The sequence below is a fragment of the Syzygium oleosum genome, unplaced genomic scaffold (assembly GCF_021117445.2).
Source record: "Syzygium oleosum isolate NSW1041296 unplaced genomic scaffold, Sole_v2.1 Sole_v2.11, whole genome shotgun sequence".
NCBI classification, from domain to species: domain Eukaryota; kingdom Viridiplantae; phylum Streptophyta; class Magnoliopsida; order Myrtales; family Myrtaceae; genus Syzygium; species Syzygium oleosum.
Window position 1 is genome coordinate 8125528 of NW_026607495.1, and position 25410 is coordinate 8150937.

At 39.2% G+C, this 25410-nt stretch overlaps 1 pseudogene; it reads right to left on the bottom strand.

Annotated features, from left to right (window-relative positions):
- Window positions 1-7444: 7444 nt before the first annotated feature.
- On the bottom strand, window positions 7445-23924 carry LOC115686709 (kinesin-like protein KIN-14B; annotated as a pseudogene).
- Window positions 23925-25410: the final 1486 nt, after the last annotated feature.

The window sequence follows — 25410 nt, forward strand, 5'->3', positions numbered from 1 at the left end:
AAGACAATGTAGTAAGTAAAAACCCAAGTATTGAAATGACTTCAAAGTAAATGCGGAAAAGAAAACTTGATACAAGTCCGGCAAAAAATATACATGACTTTGTTATAAGTCCCGGGACAGCAACCTCCATAAGCTTGACATTAAAGATAAATCCCAAAAGTTGGGCTAGACTATGGTGAGCCTAATTCTACTCATTTTATTCTATGATTAGACTAACCTAAGCCGAATTAACCATTATCCTAAAAGAGTGATTCTGAGTCTTATCTGACTTTTTGTTGTTTAGAGTCTAATCTAATTAAGACCTAAAATTATGACAAGCTAGTCTAACTATCCTAAGCTACAGTTACCTTGGACCACCATGGATGTCAGTTCTTGTCCTTGCATTCACCATCAATCAAAACATGCCATCAGTCAAAGCAAACAATCAACAAAGTTCATTCAATCACTAATTGCCTCGAGATCGGCTTTAAAGTTAAACATGCATTTCGATTTTTCCAAGCACCCTCTTGATTAACTAGGGATTTATTGATTAAAGTTAATGATTATTAGCCCCCACTTGCATTCACAAGGCAGTGGACTAACGTCATCAACCCCTACTTAAACTCTAATTACCCTCCTAATATGCCCGCAGAACGGCATGAATCGAAGTCCTAACATTCATCTAGGCATTGTCGAGTAAGATATGCAATAGGCACATAAAACAACCAACGTGCAAATAAGCAAGGGTACTAATTGCACTAAAAGACAAGAAAAAGGCATTTCCAACCTAATTCCTGATTTGTTAAGTTTGGAAAATTTTAAATTGTTTATCATTTTTAATTTTGGAAATTGGACTTCGGATCGGGTCAAGAGATCCGGTTCGACTCGGCAGTCTGACGTGGACCTTATCGATCCGAGTTGGGTCTAAATTCGGGCCAGCCTTAAAGCCCGGTCCGAATTAATTTGGATTTGGCTCAAGTGAAATTCAATTCAATTTGCATACCCGCCCCAGTTAATTGAGCTGATGACACCTTAGTCCAAACCATTGAACCCTTTGATCTAGCCTAACCTTCAAGCCATCTCTCTTGGCGATGTCATTGTAGCCTCGGGAGGTAAACTTCCTTCCCTCTACGGCTGAGAAGTTTACTTAAAGTCTTAAAACTTTTCATAAAAGTACAATTGGTCTTAAAACTTGGGGAAAATTCCAAATAAGGACCCAAAGTGGGGTCAAATTCTCAAAAAATGGTCCAATGTGGACATAGTGTCAAATGAGGGCCTGAAGTGCCCAATCAGTCTCAAATAAGGGCTCGAAGTCCCAATTAGTCTCAAGTAAAGGCCTAGGTTCGCCGGCCAGTCAAATATTCACCGGCCGACAAGCACGTTACTGTTCCAATCGTCGAAACAGTAATTTTTTTAAATTTTTCAAATTTTTTTTCTTTTTTTTTCCTTTTTCTGTTTTTTTTTCCTTTTCCTTTTCCTTTTCTTTTATTTTTTCCTCTCTTCCCTCCTCCGGCCATAGCAAGGGCCGACGGAGGTCGCCGGCCTTAGCCGGAGGCTGCCCTCGCAGGCGTCGGGCGAGGGCCACCCAACGCCTGGGCTGGCGAGGGTCGCCCTCACCGGCGTCAGGCGAGGGTCACCCTCGTCTGGGCTGGGCGGGCGAGGGCGACCCTCGCCAGATCCAGTGAGGGCGGCCTTCGCTTGACGCCGGCGAGGGTGACCCTCGCCAAATCCGGTGAGAGCTGCCCTCGCCCGCCCCCGCCCGACTCAGGCGAGGGCGACCCTCACCCGACCTTGGGTCGCCCTCACCGGCGTCGGGCGAGGGCCGCCCTCGCCTGGGCTGGGTGGGCGAGGGCGACCCTCGCCAAATCCGGCGAGAATTGCCCTCGCCGGATCTGGCGAGGGTCGCCCTCGCCCGCCCAGCCTAGGCGAGGGTGGCCCTCCACTTGAGGTCAACGACCTCCGTCGGCCCCGGCTATGGCCGGCAGAGGGAAGAGAGGAAAAAATAAAAGAAAAGGTAAAGGAAAATAAAAAAACATAAAAAGGAAAAAAAAAGAAAAAAATTTAAAAATTACTGTTTCGGCGATCGGAATAGTAACGTGCTTGCCGGCCGGTGAACATTTGACCGGCCTACAAACACAGGCCCTTACTTGAGACTAATTGGGACTTCGGGCCCTTATTTGAAACTGATTGGACACTTCATGCCCTTATTTGACACTAAGTCCACTTTGGACCCTTTTTTAAGAATTTGACCTCACTTTGGGTCCTTAATTGGAATTTTCCCTAAAACTTGCAAAGTGCAATCAATTCCCAAAATTTGTCAAATAAGTTCAATCAAGTCTTAAAATTAACACCGTCTAATTTACAATTGGAAAACGCCGATGTGTCTCATTTTATTATTTTTTTAAGACACATGACGATGATGTGGCGCCCACCAAATGCCACATCAGAAAAAATATTTAAAAAATAAAAAATTACAAAGTACATTAGATTAAAACATAAAAAAGCTAAAAAAATTTAAAAAAATAAAAACAAAACAAACTCACCCACGGTTTAGCCAAACCCTCGCTAATGGCCGTCGCCACAGCCGCCTAGTAGGGCCAGCGGAGGTCGCTTGGTCCTTTCTGAATACCAACGACCCTTGTCAGCCCCTGGCGAGGGCCTACTGGCCCGGATCTAGGGGAGGGCACAGCCCTTGACCCAAATCTGAGCGAGGCGAGGGCCAGCTAGAGCTGGCTAGGCCTCGCCAAAGGTCGACCGAGCGCCCTCCCCCAGATCCGGGTCACCAAGCCCTCGCCAAGGGTTGCCAAGGCCTCGCCCGAGGCCAGCAATTGGGAAGGCCTAGGCGACCTCCGCCAACCCTTCCCAGTGGCTATGGCAGCAACCCTTCACAATGAGTTTGTTTTGTTTTTTTATTTAAATTTTAGCTTTTTTAAAACTAATTTAGTGTGTATTTTTTTTGTTTTTTAAATATTTTTCTAACGTGGCGCTTGGTGGACGCCACATCATCGCCACTTGTCTTGCAAAAAATAATAAAATAAGACACGTCAGCATTTTCTGTTAGTAAATTAGGCAGTGTTAACTTCAGGACTCGATTAAACCTATTTGACAGGTTTTAGGACTCGATTGTACTTTTTGCAAGTTTTACGACTCAAATTTCATTTTCGGGATAAATTCTAGGACTTATAGTGTATATATCCCAAAACATTTCAAACAAAACAACAAAACAAATGCATACAACGCATGGACGACGAAAAGATCCACAACAACACACCGAACATCCTATACATAAACGCAAATTGGTTCAGGCATTTCGTTGAACGTGTGGGGTATATGGACCGATGAACAGATAAAGGCTCAACCGGGTCGTGAAACAAGCACCAGGGCCGATAGCAATCAACTGAAAAAAGATTCAGAGGCAACAAGACACATCATCACCAGGGTTGGAACTCACGTGAACCGGAGAACTGTAAGCTCTGATTTGGCGAGACCAAGACGGGAGAAAAGAGTGCGGTGAGTGCTCAACTGTGGAGGTCCCTACCTGGCTCAGTGACGGCGAATAAAGAGCGAACTCAAGATGAATCGGACTGGGTCCAGTCACCTCGCAACATCTCCGAGCCAGGATCCTCGGGAAAGACCTAAGTTAAATGAACAAGCGGAACTTACCGGGAGGCGGGAGTAAGTGTGAGGAGTTGGTGTCCTGAAATCACTGGTCGGAGTGTGTTCCTGAGTTACGATGGGATTGAGAGTGCGGGAAGGTGATGGGGTTATTAGTGAGAGTGCGTCATCTTGGTCTTTAAAGGCGGAGGTGAGGAATAAGCAAGTGCGATCTTTTTTTGACATTTTGACTTTCTGATGGGCGGTTGTGGATTCTTGGCTGACCAACCTGGCATTGCCAACTGTCACGTTGCGTGGGGCTTTGTCCGATTTGTTTTGTAGGGTTTTGACCTTTTGACCGTGTGGGCACGGCAGGTTCTGTCCGAACTCATGGACTAAAAAAAACGTTATTGAATGTTTGACCCTTTTATATTTATATTGATCTAATTAGACTTTGGACACATTAAAAAAAAAGTATACTCGATCTAGACATTTTACTCGATGAATTTGTTTGAAACGAACAATTTTTGCCGTATTAAACCTTCATAATACAAAGGGCAACACAGTAAATTCATAAATGAGAACTTACTTGCAATTTTTAATAATTTCATCAAACCTAACTTGTGTGTTCATGCATATTAATCTCGAATATGCACGTGGTTTATTAGGTTTTTGAATTTTTTTTACTGTTTGAAAGAAGTTATGGTATGGGCGTGGTCCAACAACGAGGCTTTATTTTTTGAGATGCAGGCATTATGCTTTTCATTTTCAAATGTTAGATCTAATTCAAGAATCGAATATGTCTTGCATTTTTTCCGGCTTTATTATGTTATTGTTATCATAAGTCAAAGATGGTATATCAAGTTCTGTCAAATCAAAATCCCATTTGGCTGGCTTCCCTGTCTCAATTCGTCTTTAAGTAGAGTTTTATTAGATGGTGTAGAGCTTTGACATTAGATGAGATAGCAAATAAGACAATTAATTAGACATCAAATTCCAACTCCATTCCCTTGACTAATTAATTAGGAATTGTCCATTTATAATAATATCGCATTTGCTATAGGGACATCACTGCGATGGCGTCACATTGTGTTGTGTCTCGTGATGGAGAACTAGATTCGGATCAAATGTGGCCCTGTAATCGCACCTAAATCAATGTGATTTTGGTTGAAGTTTGGTCCTAAAATTTCGGGTGTTTGATTAGCGCCACATTAATGTCGTCATCTTTTTTTTTTTTTTTTGTAAAAGTTTGGTAAACACTATGCAATTGAGAGAAATTGGTCCAACCAACCTTGAGGTACCACCGCTTTAAGATATATATTGTCTAATGCTCGAAATAGGACAACGTATCCATCGTATCAGTCATACCGTAGGGAGAAGGCGGCCAATAAAGACTCTAGAGCTTCAAAAATCAAATAACAAGAATTGATTAGGATGAGTACCATGTGTGTAATGTTATATTGTGGTTACTTCACATTAACGGTGTAGCCTATGCATAAAATATTTTTTCACGGGATAGAGTGCTTGACATATACAACATAACACCGCACATTACATCTTTCTTTTTATTTATTTTTTTCGTTAATCTACGGAGCAGACAATACATCTATAATTATACCAGATAATGCCGTTATTTGTCATTAGAAAACTATTGGTCATTCACAAAATACCCTTTCGAAGTCCAATACAATATGGAAAATGAGTCAAAACTTGTAATACGAGCCCTCTACAACCTCAAAGTTTGATATATTCGTTAATAACTCGATAGAAGTTAATTATGATGTAAGATGATGAAGATACATTCATAATGACCGTTTGATAATTATGTATTAAATCAGAGATTTAAAATCTTTGATAACATTAGAACTTCATTTATATAAAAAAGACCAAATATTGTCATTGGCTAGTATGCAATGCCGGTTGAAGGTAGTTCATTTAATTTCTTAATTTTGATAAGTTTTATTTTTGGTCGAATAAGTTTTTTTTTTTGATAAGTTTGTCTGTTATATATTTATCAAAATACATGCGTAAATGTGTATGTGTGCAACACAAGTCTACACTTGTCCAAGAATCGGACATATTGAATTAGAATTCATAACTAGTTACGCAAAGGTACATGAAAAATAAGAATTTTAAAAGAGATGAAAGGATAAAAGGAAAAAACTTATACAAAATGAAAATATTGCTAGATGCTAAAACGTGGAAGTAACAATGAAGTTCGCTGTGAAAAGATAAGATATTTGGTGGATAAGACGAAGGGCAAATTAGAAATTATCTTTATTTAAATAACAATTTAACTCGAGAACAAAATTCTTATTCTCTGGATCGTTGATGGGCGACTAATAATTTGCCACTTAGCACTCTATGCGCTCGCGGATCAGAATTGACACTAATAAACGTTTATTATTATTATTATTATTATTTTTAATATGGGCAGTTATTTTTTAGCTAATGGATATTAGGCGTCTTACAGCCTTAAAAAGGTTGGGCGGCTTTGCAGGTTTATGAAGGGGCTCGATATGAACATGCGTGATATTGTGTGCATTTCACCCCAAAACTGCACGGTTTTCGCTCCCATCCTTCCGTCGACTTGTGCCCGAACATTCGAGTTCCGTTCGGTTGCTGAGACCGCTAGCCAGATATGGCCTGCTCTTGCGGCAACTCCTGATTCGTGCTTCTATATTGGCTTCCTGCACTGGAGTTTGACACTGCCGAGCACGAAGTAAGTTGAATATCTGGCTATTGCACGTTGATTTCGACGCTTATAATTAGGAGAAGAGGAGGAAGATGACGAGGAGTTAGAATTTAGTCGTCAGAACTTGAGAACGGAAGGAACCCCACCTCGCTTTGTCAGAGTTTAAGGAAAAGGGAAAGGAAAATCGTTTTTCCCAATATAAGCTTGTTGTTTTCGGTTCACGAAAAATATTTTTCGTTAATCGATTAGCCTTTCGTCATCCAAGCACCAAAAAATTGAAAAATAATTTTACGAAAAAAATCTTCCTTCAAACAAACCGACTCTAAATAAATGGCAGAATTCCATTATCGGGCGCTCTATAAATCAAAACGGTTTCATGTGTCAATAACATTAAGGTGGATGATACGGTAGATATTTGAATTTTTGCCTGTTTTACAATCGAGTATATAAATTATTATTGATCTTTATCTCAAATTTTCACGTAGGGGTCGATTTGAAACCCCCGCTAAAATAATGGATGGGAAATGCTAAAACGAACGCTAATGTTGTCAAATAGACAGTAATAACCCACATTGACGTGCATAGTAGCCTCTTGAGATGATGTCGTGTAAATAGAGACATATTTGACGGCTAGGATCATCCCAGTTGGTATTATCTCTCTCTTCTCGTAACCCACGTCACCCAATAGCGAGTTGTTTCGGCACAATCGCACGAAATGACTACTTATTCAACGAATATCTCACGTTGAGCCAGATTGAGGAAATTGAGATACTTGATTGAACAAATATAAGTTTGGACACTCAAATAAAAAGGCAGAAGTTCATGTACTTATGGTGTTATTGCTCCTAAAATTTGTGAATCACTGTTAAATTTCAAACAAAGTTGGTCAAAAAACAAAAGATTGCTCGGCAACTGGTTGTCCTAGTCCGTCATTTATAAGTTACAAACGAAATAATAATATTCTCATCATCAACTATTTTCCTATTTTACTAGTAGGTCCGGTTTAGTTGGCGGTAAGTTACCAATCAAACCATCAACTACCACTTTCTAGCTTCTTAGATTTTACAAGATTTACAGCTTTCAAATAACAAAATCGAAGATCGACAATTGTCGGATTTTACGGAACCCGGACCGGGACCATAGGATTTGCCACCCAATTGCTCCTGGCAAATACGATTTGAAAATGAATCTTGCTATTAATGCATTCAACTTCCAAATCTATAAGAAATCTGCATATTCAGAAGGGCTCGCTCTACATGAATCGAGCCCTCAAGAGTTCTTTTTTTTGCCAAACAGCCATACGGCCGTCTGCGGGTGTTTATTAACTAATGAATCACTTTCAGAGAACTAATGGCCAAGGTCCTGTACAGCCAGAAGTATCGAGCACGGGTCCCATCTGCCGTCGGGGCATGGGCGAGCGAGCTTAGAGCCTCAGGTATCTGGGAGGAGCTGTTCCATCTCCTCCAAGCTCATTTTCCAGGACAGATGGCCGGGAACCACCCACACGATTTCGCCACCATTGGGTTCTTGAACCTGGGCATCTGCTTTGATTACCAATTCTGAGTTAGTATTGGCTCCACATTTGATGATGAATGGAGTCATTGAGTCTGTGTTGAACTGCAGGACGCTCCACTGAGCCACATCCGTGTCTACCGCAGGCCCCGAAACTGCAGCTCCGGAAGCATGCGGCTGTTCCTGCTCATCTTCTTCAGGAATCAACTGCAGCAGCACAACCAAAGAACGAATGACCCAGTAAGAACAAGTCTAATATGTCGTATTAACGAGGAGGTGCAAAATCCTTATCGAATTCTTGTTGCTTGTTTTTGTCCTTCTGAATAATCTTTCATGAATAGTTGTAAGCAATAACGGGTTTACTCTGTGTGACTATTCCCAAATCATCCAACATTTTACTTACTCATCTAATTTTACTAAATACTGACGATCATTGCCAGGTTGTATGAGAGCCTGCACGGTTCTTAGAAATACGGTATGGATGCGCACGAATTCCACTACAAACCAAAAAAAAGAATCTGCAGGATTGAGGGTTTTTTGAAGGTTGACAAACCTCGACAGTGCTATGGGCATCAGAGATTTGTTTTTGGGCACAACGATGATCAATGTACAGGAGGGAAGGCATCCGCTCTGCAAGTTCATCTAGAGATGCTAGCATTGCTGCCTTCTTACTTCTGCTCAAGGTGTTGACGGATGATTTTCTAGTTATATCCTGCTCAAAAATCAACCAGCCTCCTTACTTTGTACATAGACTGGACACACACATTGAGAAATAAGTACAGAGAACAGTTTAAAACCTTGACTTGCTTCAATATGCCATCAAGAGAAGTAACAGATGCTAATCTTGCATCGGCAGGCTCACGACCAGGTGAACTTACACCTTCCAGTGTTAATAGGGGCACCTCATTCATCATTTGCCGCAATATCTGATTTTGTTAGAAACATAAGGTGCAAACAGAAAGAACTAAGTCAATCAAGTCAAAGCATCGAAGGATAGAGTTTAATACAGATGTGACGACCATTAAGTCCCATGAACACTGATACATGCATAGATCTGCACCTAATCCTAGGCCAAAATGGAACACAAGACCTCCGCCCGCATATTAACATTATTTACAGATGGACCCTATGTCCATTAAGGAAAGTCATTCAATTACATGTAATAGAGATGAGTAAAAGCACCACTGTCTCTAGTTTATGCATTTATCAAACGAACATAGTTTAAGGATCGACTCCGATACTTTCCTAATTAAGTAAGGTTTTGAGCTTTGGCACACGTTTCTTTGGATGCAAACACACATTTTGTAGTCTACTAACTAAAGTACCTTCAACATAGTTGTCAAATCAAGAAACGTATCGTGAATCAAAATCTTAAATTTACGAATATTGGATTAAGGATCGAATCGAATCGAATCTTATCGCAAGATTCGGTAGAGTTCCTAAAATTAAAATATTGTGTCCGGCATTTTTAAATTTTGTCAACAACATCATAAAATATGAAATGAGTAAGATTTATGATCCATGACATAGAAAACTAAAATTCAAGTACATGTGATGATCCTATGAAGAAGAAGATGATTTTCCACTATTTTATTAACAAAAGGATTACATTCAAATGTAAAATACAATTTTCTATGTCATTTTATTTAGTCTTTTATTGTAAAGTACAAAGTGTACTTTCAATTATTTTGTTACTATCAAAATACTGCCTGCAGATTAAAATGCGAAAGGCTATACATTATTTTATTGGTAAACATACAAAAGAAAAAAGAATCACTTGCCTAGATAAATACGCAGAGAATCGTAGATTCACAGGTGAAGCGATAGATTCACTTGCGATTTAGAAGATAAAAGTTGACCTAATAGATACATATTGCTTAGACCTTGAATCGAATCGAACCATACAATGCAAATCAACAGTCAACCAATTGCAATAACTATTTCAAACACCCATATTTTTAGTTAAGTTAGCTTTTAATGGACCACACCTTAAACACTCTTTCTCCTCTTTTCTCCCAATGACACACACACACACACAAACAGAGACAAGCACTCTGTCACAATCCAAAGACAGTAAGAACAAATTTGTCTCTCTGTATTTTCCCTTTTTTGCTTTTCCTCGTCTGGGTCTCAGTTACTAAAGTCCAACCAAAAGAGCTCTTTTGATTTACATCAATCATGTTTACTTGGCTAACGAGAAGGACTGAGTCACATTGTGCAATGCAGCTTCGCCCCTTTCCCACCGTGTAACTTTCTGAATAAGAAAAGAAAAGATCCACCGACAAGGGCAGAGGAGACCAGCTACAAAAACCATCATTCTATATTTCACCGGGCATAGATGCCCCCCGCCCCTTTCTTTCCATCCCTCTCTGTGGATATTCTTGTTTGAGGGTCCATCTATGGGCCGTTACAGTCCTATTCTTTCCCTCTCTTTTTCTCTTATTTTGTTCATCTTTCCTTGATCTTAAGATAGCCAAGAACTGAAGAACAAACATGTCACATCTGCAACAGTTTCTACCAAAATACTCCTCAATTCCAATTGGTTCTTTTTCTTAACCTTTCTTGGGTGGAGGAAGCCAAATTTCTTCATCTTATGCTCTGAAGAAACACAAACGGAAGGAAACATCATTTTGTAGATGGAAATACGAACATGATGGCTTGAAGACTAGGGAAGGACAGAAAACGAGAGGTGTGACAATTTAAGGCTTGGGCAAATTGTATCTGAAAGGTATTTAGGGTGTTCGGCAAAAAGAAAATGTGCATTTGCAGCCAGAAAGGGAGAGGAAATAGCCGCACCAATCAAGCAATCATAAACATCAATTAATTCTTCCAATAATCAGCTAGAAATCACATAAAACGTCGTATAAATCCAACTGTTCTATTCACAATTTATGGTTTGCAATATTATCAAACCAAAGTGTAATCTAAAATCAGCAAATTTCAAATGTGCATTGAAAAGTTTTTATACTAGTACACCAATATGCATGGCTTCATACGTGACCATGGAAACACCCAAAGTTTTCACGCATTGGAAATATTTACATATATGTGTGTGCGCGCACTAAGATTAACTGCTATTTAAGAGTTCATATATCCATTCATGATCATGTTAAATTAGTATATAGAGGCCCAAGTAGTGATATGGAAGAGGAGTACCTTTCTTCTCTTATAAACGAAGCATTGCTACATGTGCCAAGTCTTCTGCCTCTTCTGTCACCAAGGTTCCAGCAATTTCCTGATGTAAGCCATGGAGATTAACATCATCTTAATAATAAACACAAGCGGTTATTGGTCGAAGTATAAGTTCATTTAGACAACCCAGACATGGCGAGTTTTGTTCTTTCCTGGATTGGACTACTCTCCCTGTAAAGTAACTGGTCATTTGTTTAAGTATAAGTTCCATATCCTCGAAGGGATGGGTTATAGGAAGGTTTCCTTGCCTCACATGGGCACCCCGTGATCGTATCTCTGATGCTAGCAAATCGTGCATCTAAACCCAATTAATGTTTATCAGGAGCTACAACACATGCCTAATGAAATGGGTAGAATGAAAAACACACAGCCGCCCATCAAAGGTCAATCCCTAAAATTGCCAGATAATTTCAGTCATTTGTTCAAAATTATGGCAATTATGCCGCAGTGACATGATAAATGCATCCAATTGATGAAGTCCGCCATTGATCAACACCTACCTTCAGGTGCTGTAATTGAGAAGTATAGACTCTCTTAGTATACTCTGATAGAAGCTGACCGAGAGCATCTGTGTTGGGATGCATAGCAGCACCAAGTCCAGCCATCCAACCATCCATAATGGCAGTGGAGAAGGTTTCTAACTGACTAGTTCCTCCCATTGCATCATCTCCGGTCACAGAGAGGAACACAAAGTTCTTTGCAAGCCAAGATTTAATCTGCCGGTGCAGCTCACCAGCTGGAGTATGCACAAAAAGGGCAGCAAGGGACTTATTTCCAGTAGAAAAGCTTTTAGCCTCTTCAGTTATTTCTCTGAGTTTTCCTTTAGTGACATGTTGCCGCCAAGTTTCCTAAAAAGGGATTATAGATTTCGGTAAAAAAGTGAAAGGTTGAAATACAGAGAAGTCAAGAGCAATATCCCAGATAATAACCATCTATAGGAATAAATATGAGCAAGAAGCTCATGATATAAAGTTAAATGGGGCCAGACTCAAGATGCCCTTCAACATATTTCTGTTCTTATTGTCAGTTTCTATTTCGTTTTAGACTGGTGGCAGGTGTATCTTTCACGTCTTTCAAAAGACTAGCAACACTAGAACAGCGCGAACCTGATCGACACCTCGAAGCTTTAAGACAACTGAAGAAAACTTAGACTTTTTCTCAGGCTTTATGTTGACTTTGAAGCCCTGGATCTGCTCCTCAACATACCGTACAGGTGATCTCCCAGGGCCGTTACCTCGGCTAGAGCTTCTACTCCGTCCAGAATTTGCTTTTTCTAAGAAGCAATCAACAGGCAAAACCTACAGTTGAAAGAGTGACAACAAGCACCAGGGGTAAAATGAAATGTTTCGTCAGATGTAAAAAATTCCAGATAACATGCACATTATAAGATGCTGATGGAAGAAATTGGAGCCTAATGGACGTATCAGAAATTGTTACCTCGATAGACTGCAGCTCTGGTGATCTAGCAAGCAAAGACCGAATATACAATATCCTGGCCTCTGAGACAAGCACGGTATCCAAAGCTCTCCACAGTTCCATTTTACGAATAAACATAGAAAAAGCATCTCTAATTTCAGCAAGAATATCATGCTCTCAGGAAGCACCAGCCTTGACGACAGCAGTCAAAACCTGCACTACCATAATATTGGCAATTAACTATGATTTAATTTAAGACGTTCACCATTATCAAGAGAAATAACCAAATTATGCAGAATGGAATAAATACTAAATTGGATGAACAACATGTCATCAACAGCAGCAGTATCTTTCTATTTTTGAAACATCCATTCACCAGCATGCTGTAATTCTTTCTAAAATAGTAAAAATTATCATTCAAGCCCAATTTGTGGTTTCTATTAAAAAAAAAGCCCAATTTGTGGAGACCGAAAAATTGCATATTCATGAAATATACTGTACTTGCAATTACTTATTTTTAGCTTTTTGTTCATACTTCTGTTTTAGCATTTGAGCTTCGAGTTTTATTTGATATTGAACACATCAAATGTTTAAAGACATAAAATTGGCATTTAGATTTATTTGAATTCATGTGGAATCATTTAAAAATTACAAAAACGTACTATTCAAAAGAGAAAACCAAACGCTACTATTTGGTCTTTCACAAAATGAATGGTAACACATTCAATAAGAAACGCAAATGAACAATTTTGAGATAAAAATTAGAAGATAAAGTAACAAACTATTACCAATCACTAATTTTTCTTTACCAAAGACAAAGCACACCAATTGACAATGATTCAATCATGCAAATACTACCTACAAAAAAGATATAACTTTATACATGTTGAATGACAAACCGGCGATGAAAGATTCATCAGAAGTTTTTTTCCTTTCCACTTAATGAACACGTGATTAAGCCCTCATTATTTTTCAAATGCACAGGAATATCATTAAGTAAACATACCAACATCAAAAGCTTGTTTGCTCTATCAGAACGGGCAGCATAACTGTCATACTGTTCCGGATCAAAGTCATTTAATGCCGCAGTCAGGTATTTTCCCTCTGGCGTAGTTTTAACTTTCTCAGAACTTGTTCTGACCAGAGCAAAAGAACCGGCAGACTTTTCAGCAGTTAATGGCAAAGGAACAACATCAAGAGTACGTCCAACAATGTCGTTGTTTGTCCTGGAAAAACCGACAAAGGAAGAATGGACAATGTGTAGCATGCTGCAGGCTAGAATAACACAAAGCAAGGTTCATCTCAGAAACGTACCAATATGGCATATTTGCTGTTCGTTTTGATAATGGACTTGATGTCTAAAAAGATTGACAAGCATGTCAGAAATCTGAGAAAGTATCCTTACCAAAAGAAACAAGTCAACTGAAGAGCACCTTGCATAGTCACCCAAAAATATAGACAAGCTTAGTCAATGGAGTTGAAGCCTCCAAATATGAAAAGCCAATACAGCCCTTGAAAATAGTAGAGAAAGCAGACAAGTCGAATGCCTTTCACTTTAGCCCACAGACTTAAAAGAGGCCGAGTTGATTCTTGGTCAGTATGGATGAATTCAGATGAAATTTACCGTGTGTTCAAACGTTTCATCTAAACGAATTTTAATTTCCCTACACATTATTGCCAAATTCATTGTCAATGCAGCTCTAACCTAAAGATGACCCGAATTACACCCCCTTTTACGACCCAAATTATACACCCCCAACTCAAATAAATTGGACCGTGCAGGCAGCCATACAAATGAAGGATGTATTAAACTACCATGAGCAGATTTCACACTCTCACAAGTATTTCAAACCATGAGCTCCTAATGCTATCAAACTGACACCAGGTAAGACTTGACATTCTCCTATCTGAACATTTGGACCTCCAGAAATTTTATTCCATTCTGCATAGAGAACAGAAAACACTTTCTCTAACCGGAGAGAGCAAAAAAAATTGTCAATTGATGCACACGATGATATATGTGAATGCTGCAATAAATTTCATATTATAGCTTCTGCAAGTATCTTTTCATCCATCTCATCTGCCAGTTCAGCACCCATGAGAACTCTACAGCTTTCAAACAAGTCACAAGCGGATTACCAACATAGATCTCATTTTATCACAATGGAAAGCTGCTGAAAGCAGAAGAGCAATGGTTCGACAATATCTTTGTAGAACAATGACTACAGGCAAACCTACTGACTTGCACTGGAAATTATAAACATGATAACTGAGGCAGTGAAGATTAGGCACAACTGGGCTACTCCAATCCAAAGTCTGAACAACTGTGGATCCACTCAAGCCCCAGGTGGGACCTCACAGTGGTCTACAGCTGCTATGCAACCCGAGAGCCATTGCAGCTCTTAAAAAGAGTCAAGGAAGAGGATAACGAGAGCAATAGTCATATATATGAACTGAATACAGCACTCAAAGAAACTGAGGTTGTACAAAAGTCCATCTACAGTTTTTCCCCTGCATCATGGCACAGCTAGTGCCAGGTAAAATTATAGTACTAACAGGAACAAGACTTTATTTAGGGTGAACTGGTCAACGAAGCTTTTTCCGTAACTCTATCAAATAGTTTCTCATTTTCGTCATGCATTCTCTGCAAGAGTAATTCATTGTTACAAGCATCAAGTCTTATCGACATCCAGATAGAGACTGCATAAACACCATGATTTATAAGAAATTAACTGCTTACGAGTGTGTTCTAAATTTGCCTGTTATGAAACTACAATTTTCCCAACATATTTTTTTTTTGGTAGGATTTTTCCCAAAATATTGCCCACATAAAATTTAGACATGTTGAAAACAAAGAAGCCCATTGTTGGGCAAACAGAGTCACAGCTATCAAACTACAAATGCATATAAAAAACAAACAGATCATTTCAAAAATATTATGATCACTTCAAGCCAAAGGGTCAATAAGATCAACTTATGCTTTTATGTTAGTTTCCAACATTAACAACTGATCTGCTTCGGTACTGTTCTATTGACATAGAAATTGTTCCATCTAGAATTGTTACAGCTGCTCCTTTTGCTGAATAAAATATAATCATGTTCATGCTTTTAAAAAGTAAATTGGATTTGCTACGGTCACTAGCACTGGAAGCCACTAGCCCTGGTTCTGATTTCAGATTCAATTAGTTTTTAGCATCTTCCTCGTCGATATGTGAGCAATGTGACCGTAATGCCCATCTTTACCACTCTCACAACACCTCCATCCCCACCGAAATAAGTAACATAAAAAATACAGAAAGTGCCAATGAAAGAGAAGAAAGATAAACAACATAACTCCTTTAATGACTGCCTGACACATCACGGCAGACGAAACCACCAACTGAATAGGCCGTTGACCTTTAACCAAAAAGAAAAAGGCAAAATACCAAACAAATCCTTTTCTGGTGGGATAATTTTCTCATGGAAAATAATTGAAAGAATTACAGGATCAGCATAAAGCAATTAGGCATATAGGCACACCGGCTCTAGTAATTGTTACTTCGGATCACAAGAAAGTAACACCTAATAAGGGAAAAAGGACCGCGAGTTTTTCTCTTTTCTCGTGTGCGCACAAAGGAAGGAGAGAGAAAGAGAGTATTTGGAGGCAGGAGGAATAGAGTAGCAAACTTAGCATATAGAATTGATCACACAACAGAATATCCATGTGAATGAGCATACCTCAATTAATGCATCATGTTTTTTTAGCTCCTCTTCAAGTTTCTTGGTCACTATTGAAAAATCCATTGTATCTTTTGGAAGTGACTGTACTTCGAGGCCTGAATCTACACCAGATTTTGACTTAGTTTCACTTGAATGAAGGGCATCATTACGCTGATGCCCAAGACTTCTAATGTTGGCCTGCATTATGAAAATAAGGGCAAAAAAAAATTTCATTACAAGAGTTGCATTTAACCTGGAAGCAGAAGATGCCATATCACATATCTGACTTTTAATATTGGATGACCATAAACCCAAAGCATTTTCACAGACAAGAAGTGCAGCATGTATATATTTTTCTACATCTAAGTGAAGTCACTTACTGATTAAACCAAAAAGAGGGAAAACAATTCATGGCAGGACAAGAAGATGCAAAAACTAGTTTCCAAATGACTTGGGTGACCAGATAACATGAAACACAGATAGGGCTTACAGATCATGACATAAAAATGAAAAGCAACCAACCAACTTAAACGATACAAATTGTCTAATGCATTCCCATTAAATGTTATTGCAGCAGAACTGTGTGTACCAAACTGAGGTACATAAGAACACCCTCACACACTTTTGTGGATGCTGAGACAGCATCTGCAAGCCCACAGACACATACACCAATGAGAAAGCATGGGCACACAAGCACATGCTCCCACTTAAAGGCACACAAAGACCACATGCAGACACCAAAATCTCTGTACTTCAACAAAACATTGGAGCCATATCAATTGTCTCCCATCATATACAAACTAAAATTATATTGACTTTTTCCAGTAATATTTGGTGGTTTATTTGACAGAAATAGGACCATTGTCAAAACTTTCCAGGAGCAACTATAGCCATAAAAAGCATGTTTCAAGAGTTCCAAGAGGCAAATCCCGAGAATACAAGATCTATAAAAGAACAGCAAAGCATATGATCAACTTAGTATTGAGATAGATGAAAAAGCACATGCTGAAAAGCATTAAGTTACAAATAAGACGAACTTGCAAAGACTGAATAGCTGAATCTTGCTGCTGTATCTGCAGCTTCCGATCCTGCTGCAGCTGTACCAATTGAGCAAGTTGATTTCTGAGCTGCGCATTCTGGTCCTTCTCAATCTTATGCTCATCTGCCAGCATTATGTTCCCAGACTGCATCAGAAAAGTTACGATTTCAGTACGTAATCCTCATTAAAAACCACAGAAGCAAATCATTTCCAAATTAAAACATGACATTGTCCTGGATTTATATTGAACTGCTCATGCACATACTAGAGATGAGGAAAACGTTAATTATGGGTGTTAACGTCATAGAATATTTCACATAAACTTTATCATAACTAGAAACTTTGATAATTAGGAGTGCAAATGACATGTATCAACCAAAGTAATTGATCATAATACAAGTTCCACGCAAAACTTGGAGAAATGCCACTATGAAGGTGCACACCTTCGGATCTGACTGCAGAGTATAAGAGACCTTCCATGCCTTCTCAACTTCATTAAAAAGTACACATTGATAATTTGCATCTTTCAACGCTTGTTTTAGCACCAGAATCTCTTGTTTAACATCTTGTAATTCTCTCTCTTTTTCATACAACTCCTTCCTCGCATCATTGACCTAAAAAAGATAAAGAAACCCACCTGCAAAATTTCAGTGCTTTTTCCTCTTTTTCATGACAAATAATAGAAATATGTTATCGGGGGGGCCAGAAATTCTGTATTAAAGTGCTTTTGCATTCTATTATGATGACAAGATATCGAACAAATCATATCACAGGGGACAAGCTGAAAAGAGTATACTCGTGATAACTAGAAATTTAATAAAAATTGACAAGTCACTTATTCAGGCAACAGGCGATCGAAAGGTGAAGTCAGACATGGACAACTTCTCACGTCCACTAAAATCAAAAGCTTTAATGGGTTTGTGCCGATAGACCATAGACACTAGTTCAACCAAAAATCCCAATTAAGGTTCAGTCTACCAGGGAATACAGAACATACAATGTCTCGCCATTTCTTTATCGTATCTCTGTTTCCAAGGCTTAGTATAGCATTTCGTGCTCTGGAAGCAAAATTAAGGGATGATAACGTCTCAGATACATTTGATGCATCAGGAGACACATTAACAATCAGCAGAGTCTTGGAGCTTCCGCCTGTAGAGACATTTAGCAAAAGAAAATGAACAAGCCATTAGAAATTAATGTCTGTCACTGCAAAATTTCTTTGCTCAAATGTTTTAATTGAGACTCAAGGGAAAAAGAAAAGGTGCAACCTTCAAATACGATCACAAATTCATCAGTTGAAACAAGGATACCATGAAAACACTGATAGCATAAGCTCACACGACATTCTAGAACGAATAGCCGATATCTTCTAAATAAGCATCAAATTCATAATGGTCCTTCGTTGCCATAGGGGTGGAAATGAACTACTGTTTTTTAGGCTCAAATAAAAAATATTTAAAAAACAGTCATTCTGCAAATAAGCATCAAATTCATAATGGTCCTTCGTTGCCATAGCAGCGGAAATGAACTACTTTTTTTTAGGCTCAAATAAAAAAGATGTAAAAAACAGTCATTCTGCAAAGATGAGACACTTCTCCAGAAAATGGCGTAGGTATTGTCATGAACACCTATTAGCAGCTAAGAGGACAACATCAATCCAGGTATGTCAGGAGCTTTTCTAAGCAAAATAACATCTATTAAACAACAACCTAGATTATGCACCACCAAATCACCAAAGAGTATGTCGATGGAATGTAACCTAAGATAAAAAAAAAAAAAAAAAGGGAAGGCGGCCATCCACAAACTTATTCCATAATATCTTAAGGCTAAATATTTCAAAGCAAGATGCAGCCCAGTGAAATATTTTATCACATAATATTGTATGAATAGTTTCACAAGATATTGTGCACCAGATATGTCATATCCCTTCCATAAGTTTTCTGATTCATTGAAAAGTATCAGCAATTTAAATTCCATATCTCTTCATCAGGCACTCCAACATATCAAGTTCTTTCTATAAAAAATTATTAATGTGAAGATGTCAACTAGTTCACCTTTTTTTTTTTTTTTTTTTTTTGATAACCCAGGAACCCCCCGCACGGCCGACAGCCGGAGGGGTAAACCTGGGGTGACGCTAGCGCAGGACCCACCACCACGGCGCCACACTTAAGAATCCCTAACGACTACGCTGGGGTTCGAACTCTGATCCCTTCGTGGGGGGACTAGAGCGCAAGCCAACGCAGCCGCTACGTAAAGTCAATAAAAGAGGAAGAGAGAGAGAACTTGTGCTATCCTAGCAGGCACAAACTAGTACACCCACTTGTAATATCCACCACCTTTGGAAAATCCAAATATCATGTACGCAACCAAGAAAGTCAATGCCAAAAGGTACCTAGTGAATCAGCAAGTACTCTAGTTAGCATTGAATTCTCATATGGAACGATATACTTCTTTGACGACAATGAAGACAAAACATCCCCCAACCTACAAAATGAAAGACAAGTCATAAAACATTATATCAACAAAAAAACAAATTAATCAAAATTTTAAATCTTAAAAGTTTATGGAAACAAAAGAGGTAATGTCTGCATGTCTCCCTTCTACATCAACAACCCCATGCCCAAGGGCACTCCAAAATATCAGAGTTATTTACTAGAGAACAATAGACCATTCAACACATTCAATCTGCAATTAAGATCTGACTTCCACTTAATAACAAAGTAAAGAACCGCAAGATATAGCACTTCTAAATTGATGAGTTTGGACTTCTTTCATTGCATAAATTATAGTTGAGGACATAGATAGGTCTGAAGCACCAACACATTAATGAATCAAAATGGGGTACAGAAGCCTAACAATTTGAAAGTAGCGGATAAGCAATGTCAGGCAAGATTTGTGTCTTCTGATGTTCATATACTGCTAGAAAGCAAGCACTGGCAGTTACTCATCAAAAAGGGGCCAGAAACAGTATTGCAACCACAATTGAAATATTGTTACAAAAATAAAGTCAACTATACAGTAAAATAATAAGAATGATAGCAAACAAGCCAAGGCTTACGCAGAAAGTGACTTCATAACATGTAGAAGTTCTGTCACCCGCTCCCCACTACCATCTTCCACATTCAACCCTTCACTTCCAGCCAAATCAACAAGAGAAAGCTTGCTATACAGGTTTTCTCCAGTAATCAAGGTGTTGTGGGATATATGGATTGTGACGATCCTGATTATATAACAGGAGAATGAGTAAAAAAGTATCAATTAAAACCTCAACAATGGGTTGGGGGTGGGAAGTTTAGAGGCCACTGCTGTGTGCTTAATCAAGTAATAACGTTTTGTAATTATCATGTGTATCGCTTGTATTCAGCTTTTACTTTAAAAAATAAAAGAAAACATCCTTTCCGAAAATTATTAAGGTGTGGTACTCCCTAAAAGTAAAAGCAAACAACTAGGTTGAGCACCATCCTCTCCCATGCAATACCTATAAATAAGTTCAGCGCAACAAGCTAATCCATCTAATTAGGATAAAGCAGCCAAAAGTGGTTTGAAACTCTCGTTATGAAAGGTATGCACAAATGCTGTTCCTATCATCTAATTAAGGAAAACGTCATCGTTCATTTCAGAAGCATGGCACCACAATCAATTGAACCTGTTTAAGAGGGGTAATTGATAGCAGTAGACATTACGGTATATCTGTACTAATTGCTCAAATTTATTTTTCATTCTTCTTATCCTCACGAAGTAATCTTGACTTCTTTCAAAAAGAATTGCACAGTTATTCACCCTTCAGCAAAATGAAATTTCTATCTAACATTGTCATCATGATATATCAAGAAAGCACAAAACCCAGAATAGCAATGAGACAGGGTGCGTAGAATTCAGAGCATACAAGTGAGAAACATTGGACTTTAAAACGTCACTTTCTCGACTTTGAAATGCCTCTTCCAGGACCTTCAAAAAACCCAATGGATTGTCGACCTTTTCCAGTGTGAGTTCGACAAAAAATTCCGAAGACCCCATGCAGATTTTCGATGAATTCCTCCCTGATTCACGCACCAAATCTCGTACCTACATAAATAAGCATGTGGAAGCATAATCACATCAATACAAAACGTAGGCGTTCGGAACACCTGAAGAAACTTGAAGCTATTTACAGTGAGTAAATAGAAAAGAAACCTGTTCATTGTGGAGTTCAAATACTGTGACAGAAAAACCATATCTAGGTGTAGCAGTTGCATCTGAATTCGCTAAATCGAAGAGCTCCTCAAAACAACGCGCATATAGACCACGATCATGGCTAGATCCTTCCTAAAAAGCATAAAAAACACAGTATCATGTCAACTTCCATATCAGAATTTTGTTGAATGACATGGCGGGAGAACATGGTTAATCATAAATCGTTCAGATAATTATGATTGCAAACGATCAAACCACCGACAATCGGATCTAAGAAATGCGAGCAACAGAACTTTTAGCTCCTTAAATTCAGACAACATGAGACCGATATCTGAAGGAAGTCTCTACATTAATGGGCCTGTAATGGCAACCAAACATGTATAGTCCACAAAAGCACATTCTCATTCCAGATCTGCTCCCTTTTGAATGCAATAGGAATAACAAGAAAAATACTTATCTAAAAAGCCATACCCCGATATTTAGCTCATATGGAGATATTATCGGTGAGAGCGTGTTTGAGAGAGAGAGAGAGAGAGACCATACCATAGTGTGCCTCTTTCCTGAGTTACTTTGTCCATAAGCAAATATTGACACGTTAAATCCATCCAAAGCTGACTGAACCAATGGTTGAACATCACTAAATATCTCAGCTGCACATGCACCAGTCCTACTGTAAGATAACAAACTTCCAAGCAAACCGGCCAGGTAGCCAGTATATACCCAAAAATTTTCAAATGCTGCCAGTTATGTAACAAAATGAATCATTTTCCAGCTCACCCTGTCCAACATGAGGTTCATATACCCTATCGAATTCATAATCTTTCTTAGGGTTGGTCCTGGTTTCATCACCAGTGTTGACACGGATAGTAAGATCATCAGGGAATTCTACAGCAGAGGGACCTTCATCTTCAAACAATGGTCTCGAACGACAGAATACCTTTACGTTTCCTGATATTAAAGGCATCTTCAAATCATTATAGAAAAGAAAAATGCCCATAATAAATTTCTGACCCCAAAATATTGTACTGACTCAATAAAGGAGGATTGGAAATTGAAGAGAAGAGCTATTGAAACAAATTATTATAGTAAGAGGAAGAGAGCACACAAAGAAGATAGAAATTCACTATCTTGACTGAATTCCTTGCTTCCATTAAAGATTAACCAATTGAACCATAGTCACTAGGCAATTGACTAACAGATAGCTCAACTTCTAAACCAAACAGTTAATTAATGTGCGTGCACCTCCTGCACTGACAGCCAACCAAATGGCTTCAAGATGATCTGTCCTTCTCAGTTAAGCACTATTAGTGTAACTTAGGTCGACCAATCTGGTGATTGGGCAGTCAATGGTGAATTGCTAATGCGAAAGGAGTCCAAATGGAAGTTACGTCACTGGTGACGGGACTCTTGTCTGAAAATCACATCTCTTGGGGGTTCTCCCATTACTTTAATCCAAGAGATTCAATTTCTTCGTGACCACTGACCAATGTACCAGAACTGATCCTCTGGAGGAGGAAGAAAAATACACAAAGTAAAAAAAATCATTTTCGTGCTTGATTTCTAGCATCCATTTACAGATTAATGAAGGTCTGAGGTATATACAATCAGTCCTGAACTAACAGGCAACTCAATTTTCAGACTCGCAACTGATCAATCACAATGCATCGCGAACCCATAGCAGACAGTGCAATCTCGAGTCGATCTGCTCTTCATCACTAAAACTCTATCAGTTGTATTCCAGCTTGATCTTACATTTTAAACTAAAGTTTAGTCCTCCTCCATACTGCAAAATTGCCCTGCAAGTAAGCTATCACTTGTTCGTCCATCCGACAGGGACATCATCCCGGAAATTTATTGCGACTAAAACTAGAAGTTTTCTGAAATTTCGGCTCGTGTATCCAAGTACTCCCGCTCGCATCCTTCGCACGGAGAGTGGAAGAACTCGATTTGGAAAGGGGAAAACTGACCTTCTGATGTCCACAAGCGGAAGAACAACTTCTCCTTCTCGCTTTCAAGTGTTGCTATCCTAGCCTCACCTTCAACGGCAGCTCGATCTTATGCAAACAGAGAACCAGTCAAAAACCAGAAAGAGGAAGCAAAAAAACACACACGTCGAGACAAGCAACAGGGGCCGCGTCCTCGCCTTCGTTTCCACGTCTCGTCGGCGAGAACGCCCAGGCAGCGCGCGACTCGATCGAGCTCCGCGTCGGAATGCTCCTGCAGCTCGCTCGCCTCTCGTCTCAACTCCAAGCAATCCTGCCTCGCAAGCTGTCGCGGAAAGCGCTCGCTCAAGCTCGGCGACAAGAAGGAACCGACCAGCGCAAGGAGAATCGGGAGCGAAAACGAAGCGAGATCATCGGAGCATACCTGGACATTGTCCTTGAGCCGCCGGACCTTGGAGGCCAGCGCGTGCTGAGAGAGCGAGGAGGCGGAGATGGAGTACCGCCGGACGGGAGGAGCGTCCGGCCTCCGCTGATCGTCGGCGGCGTCGAACGAGGACGACGCCTCCCGCGGCTCGACGTTCGGCCTCTGCCGGTCGTCGTCGGCGTCGAACGAGGACGCCGCCTCCCGCGGCTCGAGGCCGCTCGCCTCCCGCTTCCACAGGTTGTTCCTCGGGTCCGACATTGCCACCGGTTCTTCTTCTTCTCAGAGCTCTTGCACTACTACTGATCACGAGAGCTTTTTCCTTCGCGGGAGGTGGCGGTACTGGTGCGGCCGAGGACGATGCGACGTCGTCTCCACTCCTCCTGCCTACGAATTTCATTATATACGAAAAATAAAAGTGAATATTAAAAGAAAAAAAGGGAAAAATTAAGGATTAATACCATGAAAAATTTCAAATTGGTACATGTGGCTCCAAAAACCCCACATTTGTGATAAATTTATCATCTGTTAATTTTCGTTAAATAGGATTAGTATCACGAACTGGTATACATATGACTAATGGAAGGTAAAATCTCAAATTGGTATACCCATCGACTGTCACGTGTTATCCAACTCAGCAATTTGACAGTAAAATGTATGGTTAATACTACGAAATAATCCAAACTGACAATTTTACACCATTCTAATTTTTTGACTACCAAAAAACCCAAACTGGTATACCTATAATAAATTTATAATAAACTAATTTTTTTACAACCAAAAATCCCAAACTGGTACATTTGTGACAAATTTACCCTCCGTTAAATTGGATTAATACTACAAAAAATTACAAACTTGTACACCTGTAAAACCCCAGACTGGTACACTCGTCGGTTGTCATATATCATCCAGTTCAAAAATTTGACAGTAAAATTGAACGGAAGGTAAAATTTTTACAGGTATATCAGTTTGGGGTTTTTCGTGGTCAAAAAATTAGTTTTTGGTAATTTTGTTATAAGTCTACCAGTTTGAGGTTTTTCGTGGTATTAATTCTAAAATTTAATGAAAATTAACGAAATATAAATTTATCATAAATGTATCAGTTTGAGATTTTTCGTGATGATTAGAGATGTTCTTTTGCCTTGGGGCTCCACTTTACTTCACGCCTCACTCTTGAAGCTTCCGTCGTTGTTACCTATTCTGCGCCCGACGCGATTAATCGAACTTGTTATTTGTTTTTTTCTTTTTGTTAGGGATAGAAAATGAATTTGATTTTTTTAAAGACAAAGGGCGCGGTATTTATTTTGTAGGGTTTTGACCTTTTTGACCTCGTGGGGTACGACGGGTTCTGTTCAAAGCCGTGGATTTAAAAAAAAACATTATTGAATGTTTGACCGGTTAATATTTATATTTTGATCTACTTAGACTTTGGACACTCAAAAAAAGACATTTTATTCGATGAATTTGTTTTATCCGCGGAACTATAACCGCAACCTCTCAAACGAACAAATTTTTTTGCCGTATTGATCCTTTATAATACAAAGGGCAACACGGTAAATTCATAAACAAGAACTTACTTGCAATTTTTGATAATTTCATCAAACCTAACTCTGTGTGTTCATCATTGATATTAATCTCAAATATATCATGTAAAGTATTTGGTGATAGGACAGGGAATCTCTTTACTTAAAGGCCGAGGGGTTCGCTCTAAGTCTTTGATAAAAAAAATATAATAAAATATATATAT